Genomic DNA, 8806 nt, shown 5'->3' with positions numbered 1-8806 from the left:
CCCCCTAAGTCTTATTACAACGTTGATTTGTGTTTTAAGGTATAAAATTGGCTTAAGGTATAAAATTGGCTTAAGGACACGGTTAATGCCTGAAATAAAATTGAGGGGTGTCGTAAACGAAATTGAGGTTTGTGTTTTGTTCTGAAATAGATTGTCATACTGGTGCAACTGGCGATAATGAGATTAAAGATGTTGATGGGTTGATTTCTTCTATGGATCTTGAGTAATATGACATGCTCATGAAGTGAGTTTCTTCTTCCCCAAAGCTCTGAATACTTCACTATTTTTGCATTGTCATATTTACTTATAATGTTTCAATAAACTGTGTCTCTATATATTACCTCCTGATTTCGGCCTTTGGGATTTAAACCATTGATTGAGCATGTGATATACAATCCATTCCTTAAACAAGAGAAATGGTCCCCTGCAATCCCAGTGCTTCTAGCTTATGCCTTTGTTTTGGTCTGTTTTTCCGGGTCAATAAGTTGTTCTAATATAATGAGCACAGTGAATAGTATGTCCTTGTGATTGGTATAAAGCACTAAGCTCTAAATTACACGCGGCCAAATTACTATTTTTTCAAGTCTATGAATACAATTGAGTCAGAATGAAACATAACTTTTATAGAATCAAGTGTGTTGGTTTAAAGAAATATAATGCATTGAGACTCATTCAGAAAATCGTGGTGCAAACTGATAGTTGGTTATTTCTTCAACTAATACACAATTCTGTTGAAGTTGAACTGATGAACACACAATCGAAAAATTGACAACTTACACCCACCATAGTAAGATATGTATACTCTAATATAATATAACATTTGTTTGTCTTCAATTTGTTTGGTGAGTGAGTTGCAAAGTTGTCGCTGATATGGAGCCTTCAAATTTCACTAACTTGGCAAAGTTTGGTGATAGGTGTTGGTATGGTGGATTGGTGGATACATTTTGGGCACTTTCAGGTTGTGAACTGCATCTGTATATTACTACTTGAAACATTTTTTTGTTTTTACTTTTTGGATTGTCTATGTGGGCTTCTCTTTGTAAATCAATAATGTATTCATAGTTCTTGCTGCAAGATAGGATATTTGAATTAGGATATGGGGAATAATTGGATATACCACTGCCCGTTATGTATGTCTATTTTAACCTCAATGTCTTCTTAAAAAATAGGTCCCAATACTAAAGAAGGTTAAGCTAAAGGTTCATATCTAGCAAAATGTGGTGAGTATTGGTGAAGAATGTATTAACGAAGGATATGAAAACTGCTTGAGGAAGTTGAACCTACTGCCACGATAGGTTCAAATGCACATTGCTCAGGTTTGTCTATTTTTTTCTCTTCAAGTTTACTCTTCGTTTTTTATGCCATCTAAGTGTCAGGATTGGTCGGAATTACCTGTAACAAATCATTGAAAGATTTCAACCGGAAAAATAAAGGAAGAGAAAAACATTTGATTGTGTCCACATACAAAGGAAGGATACTCTACGATTGAGTGTTTTGGTTGTGTCCACATACAAAGGAAGGATACTCTACGATTCTTGGGGTTTTGTCTACGTGTAGCTTAATGGGGGTGGAGCACTTCATCTCCCAAGCTTGAGGAGAAATTATCATTTCTTGGATGTGGCTGTTACCTGACTCCCAATATCCTTTCTCTCTCTTAACTCTCCCCTCATTTGTCTCTCCCAAAAGTACAAGCCAAAAAAAAAGAAAAAAAAAAGAAAAAGAATAAGAGATCCCTAATTCTCTCTACTACCGATTGTTATTAGAAGTAAAGAAACAAAAATCTCTCTATTTCAAAAGGTAAGATATTTTGTTTTAACGTTTATTCTATGCTAATAGTAGTGAATGTAGAATCATTAATGGTGATGAAGGAGACAAACATGAATCAAAAGAGCCGGTCTCATCAGTAACTAATATGCTAAATTTTTATCCCTTAACAATCCAATTCAAGATAGAAAAAACAACCCAGAATTTATGAATGTTGAAGTAGTAATTCCCTTCATCTTTTTTTTTTTTCCTTTTATTGTTTCCAGTGTTAAGTTTAATTAGCTAATTGCAATGATCAAGTTTTTAGTTTCTTAATGAATAGTGTACAAATTACCTCGGGAAATACGTAGTATTCATTTGCGAAGAAATTTGAGGACTTGAATCTATCTTCAGAGTTATTAACAGGGCTTTTGGTTCATTCAAGTTGCTTGCAATACCATTATTCAAAGTTCTAAAGTTGTTGACAATTTGAATCAAGACACTCTTCTCACTCTCAATTCCAGCACTGTCTGTAGCAAGTATTTTTTTTAAGTGACTATTTAGCTATTTCGAATTCTTTTAATGCGAGAGATTGTATCTTCTATTTTTTTTCGTTGAGGAAGATTTGCTTTGTAGTTATCGTATTTTTTTTAGTCAATTTCCATGTTCAGTTGACATTGATTGGAGGACGCGAATATCTGATCATGGTTGTTTGACAGTGAGCTTTTTACTTTAGACCCTTCTATGATTGTAGTATTATGTAGATTGTAGATTTGTTCTAATACGATCTTCATTAGTCTTTTTTTTTTACTTGCAGAAATTAGATAAATGGGACGAACATTACGTTGTATCTAGGTCAAGGCCAGAGGCCAGTTTAGCAATCAACAAACTTTTGGGAAGTTTCATATTGTTATGCACCTTGGTTGTCACTGGTTAGTACGTCTAATTGCTCTTGCTGTTTTCTAATTTGTCTTTACTTTTGAAATTTTTAGTGAATGCTATATTGCTATGTCTAGGCTAATTTCAGGTCCCCAAAGGCTATTCGTGGTGGAATTCCAATTTACTTCCTCAGGTGTGTGCTCTTAGTTACATCATAATTATCATCTTCTCTTATTTTATTTCATTTTGCTCAAACAAAGGTGATTTATAAAAGGAGCTCTATATAGGTCTCAGATTGATTCTCTCAGGCATGACCATATTCTTTCTTTTTGGTTATAACTATGACAAGTTCATCCATTGTGCAGATATTGCTCTGTTAGTAGTTTTGGATTTTATTCAGTTGTTGATCTTGCAATCTCAAAGAGGGGTGGGTTTTCAGAAGGTAATGTATTTTCAGTACCGTTACTTCGTTAGAGGAAGTTATTCACCTTCCCACAGAGTAAGCTGAAGTTAAAACTGGAATCCTACATAATAGTTCTCGATATTCTTCGCAACAACTATAAAATGGAAGCATTATATGCAGTAAGTCATCTTTTCTACTCACCGGTTATTTGATTAGTAAGTCTCTAAGTAGAATAACTCAATATCATATTAAACATACGATCTGAAAATTGTATGCTCCCCCAGCCACCAAGATTGGAAAATATTTAGTGTGCGATATGAATTTTTTCCCCTCTAATAAATTTTATATGCAATGATAGTTTTCGGGTTATGTCTAATGGTTACTAGAACTTTTGCGCAACCAGTTTCATTTAAGCATCTTCGGTAATTGACAAGTACATTAAGCGCATATTTTGGGGATTTAAGAAGCCCCAAATGACAATTAATATCACTGTCATGCTTGCTTTAGTCTAGAAGTAAGAAAATCGATTATTACTTATTATTGAATATTGATGGAAAGAGAAAATCATTGTCAAGCTAGGTTGGGATCCAAGAAAATGAAGGTGTTTTTCTTTTTATAGATTTTGGGTTGGCTGGTTCAATTTTCATGTGAACAGCGGGTTGATGGAAAGAGAAAAATTAAGGTTGGGCCAAGAAAATGAGAAGGGTTGGCTGGTTGTTGATGTGAAAATTGAAAATCCTTAGCAATCAAAAATTGCACTCCTTAGCGATTCGATTGTCTTTAACTTCAAAACCAAAACTATGCAACAGGCGTGTTAATTGTTGATGCCTAACAACCTTTTTCTTCTTCTTTTATCAAACATGGACTTAATTTAGTTGAAATAACTATCTAACGATGTTTGTTTGTAAGCCTTCATCAATGTTCCATGGTGGTATCTTGCATCAAATAGGATGATTAGTCCCTTCTTGACTATTAGGACCAAGATCAAGTTAACTCTGGAGGGCCCTCAAAATCGCTCAATACCTTTTTCAAGTTAGCCCTGAACTGATTTTGCTTCATGTCATTTGCTTATTTGATTTCGATATGGTGGTTTTTGGATTTTTTTAATCTTTTGATTGATAACCTCTTGGTGTTAATTGTGTTTGCTTTTGTGTAGATTTTTAGCGATGTGCCATGGTGGTACCTTGCTTTCAATAGGATGGTTAGACCTTAAACTCAAGAAATCGTTGTTACTGAGGCAAGTACTTCCTATATCTTCTAGCTTTGTGATTAATTATCTGTTTGTTATGAATTGAACCGGTTACATGAGCACGAATCTCATTTAAAAAATCAAATATATAATCTTGAGAAACCAGTGTCTTGAGGTGACATTGTAGTGACTTTGAAATAACGATACCATTGTCATAGTCACCTTGAAAAGTTTATGGGGGATTTGCCTGGGAAAATATATTTGGAGCATGATTTTTGCTATAACAGTGTACTTGAATATTGGTAATCGAAAATTTTGATTGACGATGGTGGTTTGAGCTCAAGGAGGTTATAAACTCACTAAAACTATTTACCTAAAAGCCATTTCTTGCCTTGCCAATATCAGAGGATATATAACACTTGGTATTTGCTATGTTATTGAGCATATCAATGTGCAATGTGAAATTTGTCTCAGCTCCTGGCATTTAGGGTCACAAATCCATGATGCATCCATTAGAAAAGACTCAGGCTATTCAATCACAAATCATTGGCACATTCTTTATGTATATATACTAATTGTGTGTGCAACGAAAAAATAAATTCTTTGTTAGATATATATAAACTGTGAATTAGATAAAGTTGTAGTAGTAGGGGTTTTCAATCACAATAGTGGAAATAACAATGTGATTCTCATGCTACCAATACCCTCAGAGTTGTGATCTGTAAACAGTTCGTTCCTTTGAGTTCAGTAATATGGATGAGTTTGTATTTTCTCTTTAACTTAGAGGTAAGCTATTAGAGGTTAAATCAACATGGTCCATGGAGTGGCCTTCTGCGTCATGCAGTTGATGGTCTGATGTGGCTAATGGATGGATTGTCACAACCGAGATTTAATGGCATGTGGACATAAATTTTCGTGGACATTTGAGGATGAAATATGTATTTGGGAAAGGAAATTTGATACCTGTTGGACATGGATTGCTGAAAGTTGCACCACCGGTGTTGAGTTTACTTATGTTAGGTTCGGGTGGAATCGAGGTACATTGCTATTGCTTGATGGTCGGTGCAGGTCTTGGTCTGTTAGAAATGGTCCAAGTTGTTAGAACAAAGTCATCCTTCGCAGAGACATGATTGTGGGTTTTTTAAATATGTACCATGGTTTGTAGTTGAACTTAACTATCTATTTACACTGGTTGGTGTTAGGCTGCTTCAACTCAAACTTGAACCTTATTACGTTGGTTAACAAAATCAAACCGTATAATTTACACTTTGTTTTCTTATTAGTTTCTTTTCCATTTTCTTATTGTTATACAAGACCTCATCGTTGTTTTAATCAATAGGTTTTAAGAGAAATGAGGACCGTTTCCCATAGTTAAATATTTGCAGGTTTCTTACTTGGGGTTCTTCATGAATATGTTCTTAATATTTATTCTCAATTTAATTTTATGCTCTTGATGACATTGGAGGCCGCAGTTGGGATTGATCTGACAACAACAACCATTGTTAAAAGATTTACATAATGTTTAGTAACTGCTTTCTTAGTAGTTGAACTGTTTGCAGGTAGGGGTGATATGGAGAATGTGAAGAATGTTTATTTTTATTGAGTTGTAGGGAGCAAGATATCCCAGGTATACCTTTTGAGTACTCATACCTTTTTGTTTAATATCTTGATAAAAGCTCATGTCAAGGCCAAAACTTATGATCCAAGCGTCCCTAGGAAAATGATTCTTGGAAGTCTTAGGCCATCAGATGTTGCAACATAACATTTTCGGACTCAATGTTTGCTTTGGGCTTTATAAAAAATGGGTTACCTGACGTGCCCATGCTAGAGAAAATGGCTAGCCAATCAACTACAAGTTCAATGCTATTGCAGATCTGAGCATACTGAATATTAAAATTCGGAATTAACTAGACATGAATTGTAAATCTTTTGTTCACCTCTCATGCATTTGATGGGTTAGTAATCAGGTTGAACTGGTTTTTCGCTACTACTTTGAACTTAGGCTGAACTGTTGAAGCTGTAAAGTTTTAGCAGCATTATACACACTTCAGGAATTTACTTATTAACTATAATCTGATGTCTAACATTTACATATACTTTCCTATTGCAGGCCCGCATGTCGATTGAGAGTAGATGAACTGAAGCAACCTTAATTTTGAGTTCCACACACTCGAATCTCGATGCCGGATCACTCAATGAAAAAGATGCAACTGATCTAATTTTAATACTTCATTCCCTTTTTCATGTACGCCATTGTAATGCCGGAGAAAATAATCTTGAACATTTAATTTTATAACTTTCAGTTTACATTGTGTTATTAGACTATTGCATTTATTAATACAGTAACTATTCTAAATTATATTACTGGGTTAATTTCTATGGAGACATTTGAAATTCTAGATCACTTAATATACTTCATATATCGTCAATCACAAATGCCCCGCTTACAACAACACTAGCCAATTATGCTACAATGTATACTTTAAACGATCTGCAGTGCAATGTTGGCCTAAGGGACGTGCATTCATATGATACTGCCGGATTGCATAACTTAAAATAATAATTGGGTATCATATGTGTAACTTGCTTTCGCAAATTTTCCATGGTAATTTCGCAAATCCTTGTTGAACAGTGATATATCACATATGTAAATTATTTGATATGCTTTGAAACATATGTAAATGAAGAGACAAATTACTCTTCATTTAATTATACTACCCCAATCTCTTCATTTGGTGGACTATGGGTGAAATTGCTGTTAGCTTTCAATTTTCAATTCCCTTTGCTGCTTTTAAATTGCTGCATATAACTTGATTATGTTATCATTTGTATACTACCCCGATCTCTCTATTTTCTAGACTCAAATGTTTAATTATGATGTTAGAGAATCCTCAACTTACTAGATTCAGGCAAATCAATGTTTGTATTTGAGCTATAGAAATACCTTCCATTAGTATAAGCCTCAAGCCTGGAATACAAATTCATGCAGCGCACGTACATGATGCTAGTTTAAGTAGAGGTTTTGGATATATGAATTGGCGCAAATGCACAACAATGTCGTAGGTAGCAAATGCACGACAATTAACGTTAGTTGTCCCAAAATATAATCTCCAAGCATTGGATTTACATAGTCTGGTTTGCAATCATGTATGCTAATAATTTCACTTTTAAGCATTTTTCAATAATTTTGCAACATTGTATATGCCTGTACTTTGCCACCAACGTTGTATTATTCGTGTTTTTCTTTTCAAGGATATGACCAATAACCACAATAGCATACATGCTCTTAAACGGACATGTTATATAGTGTCTTGAGCAGCTTATATAGTGTCGCCCATTAAACAAGTTAATAAACGTAAATTAAAAAATTGTTCAAGACACTATATAAACTGCCCACGAACGTGTCCATTTAAGAGAAAAAATATTCCAAATTAATATAATTTTCATTTTTAGTATTTTTCTTTGCATGCTTAGTTGTTCATATTTTGGTTATATGTTATACATAAATGGAGACAACTGTAACTGGTAGTGCATCCGATAGTGAAGAACATCTAGTTCGGTCTTCTTGTAATAAATCCCCAGATAAAGGCATGAAGAAATTAGTTGCTCCGTATATAAGTATGATTTTTAAAAGTGTTGATGAAGCAAAAAATTACTGCAAAGAGTATGGTAAACAAGAAGGATTTGAGACTCATGTTCGGACTACAGATAAGAAACAAACTGGTGTAAGTTTGGCTTCTAGTTGTTTATTAGTTTGTGATAACATAAAAAGATAAAGTTCAGCTACAAAATGAACGATGAAACTCAAAACGTAAGTAAACTAAAACTTAATTTTTACTAATTGCTATCAAGTTTTCTACTCTCAATTCTATCGAAATAGAGTGGAGTAACAAATTCGTTCCACTCCTAGTTCTTTAGCATGGAATGATTTCTTACTTAACTAATCGGTCTTAAGTCTAGTGAGAGATTTACAAGGGGAATTCTATACTACGGGGTGGATTCAATTGACAAGTTACGAATAACGGAATGCTATGGAATACTTAAATGTGAATCTAGATAAAGAATTAGAGGGGAAGTGAATCCACCTCGAATCCAACTTAATCACCTAGTATAGACTGTTGTAATCCAATTCTTACATTCTTACGGTAAGAATTGTTCGTTCTAATCCCTAATTAGCATGGCATTTCTGCCAATTATAACTAGCATGTGAGGTCGTCCACCCATTCTCATGGCGAAACACGACCTTCTAGAATGGAATAGACTCTACAACGACTCTACACTATACAACTAAGTTTTCATCAAGGCTTCATCAACCCCTCTAATGGAGGTTTTAGCCTTGATTCATCAAACCAATATTTCTCATTGAATTATAACTAAAAATCATACCAAAATTCTAACTTGACTAATTTAACTAACAATACTTCAATCTAATTTAATAACTCAGAAATGATACTCAACAAGAATTAAAATTAGATCTATAAATTGAAATGACAAAATCAAAATTGACAAACTAGCTATTTTATTTATCAAACTAATGAAGAACAATGATTCTAAAGATTAATCGAAACACAAGAATTGAAATGAACTAAACT

The 8806-nt window shown here is 34.0% G+C and overlaps 1 long non-coding RNA gene across 6 annotated transcripts; it reads left to right on the top strand.

Annotated features, from left to right (window-relative positions):
* Nucleotides 1-6573, top strand: LOC147493945 (uncharacterized). 6 transcript variants are annotated; one of them, XR_015199149.1, is made up of 10 exons: nt 1-244; nt 915-958; nt 1170-1316; nt 2398-2461; nt 2561-2675; nt 2760-2815; nt 2988-4057; nt 4182-4262; nt 5774-5841; nt 6325-6573. It is a non-coding gene; the product is annotated as an uncharacterized LOC147493945 (long non-coding RNA). The 6 variants fall into 6 exon arrangements; XR_015199152.1 differs by lacking the exon at nt 2398-2461 and having other exon boundaries at nt 2-244; nt 5756-5841; XR_015199150.1 differs by lacking the exon at nt 2398-2461 and having other exon boundaries at nt 3-244; nt 5759-5841.
* Nucleotides 6574-8806: the final 2233 nt, after the last annotated feature.

The sequence above is a fragment of the Coptis chinensis genome, chromosome 6, assembly GCF_015680905.1.
Source record: "Coptis chinensis isolate HL-2020 chromosome 6, ASM1568090v1, whole genome shotgun sequence".
Lineage (NCBI taxonomy): Eukaryota > Viridiplantae > Streptophyta > Magnoliopsida > Ranunculales > Ranunculaceae > Coptis > Coptis chinensis.
This window is presented reverse-complemented; position numbering and strand designations above follow the sequence as displayed.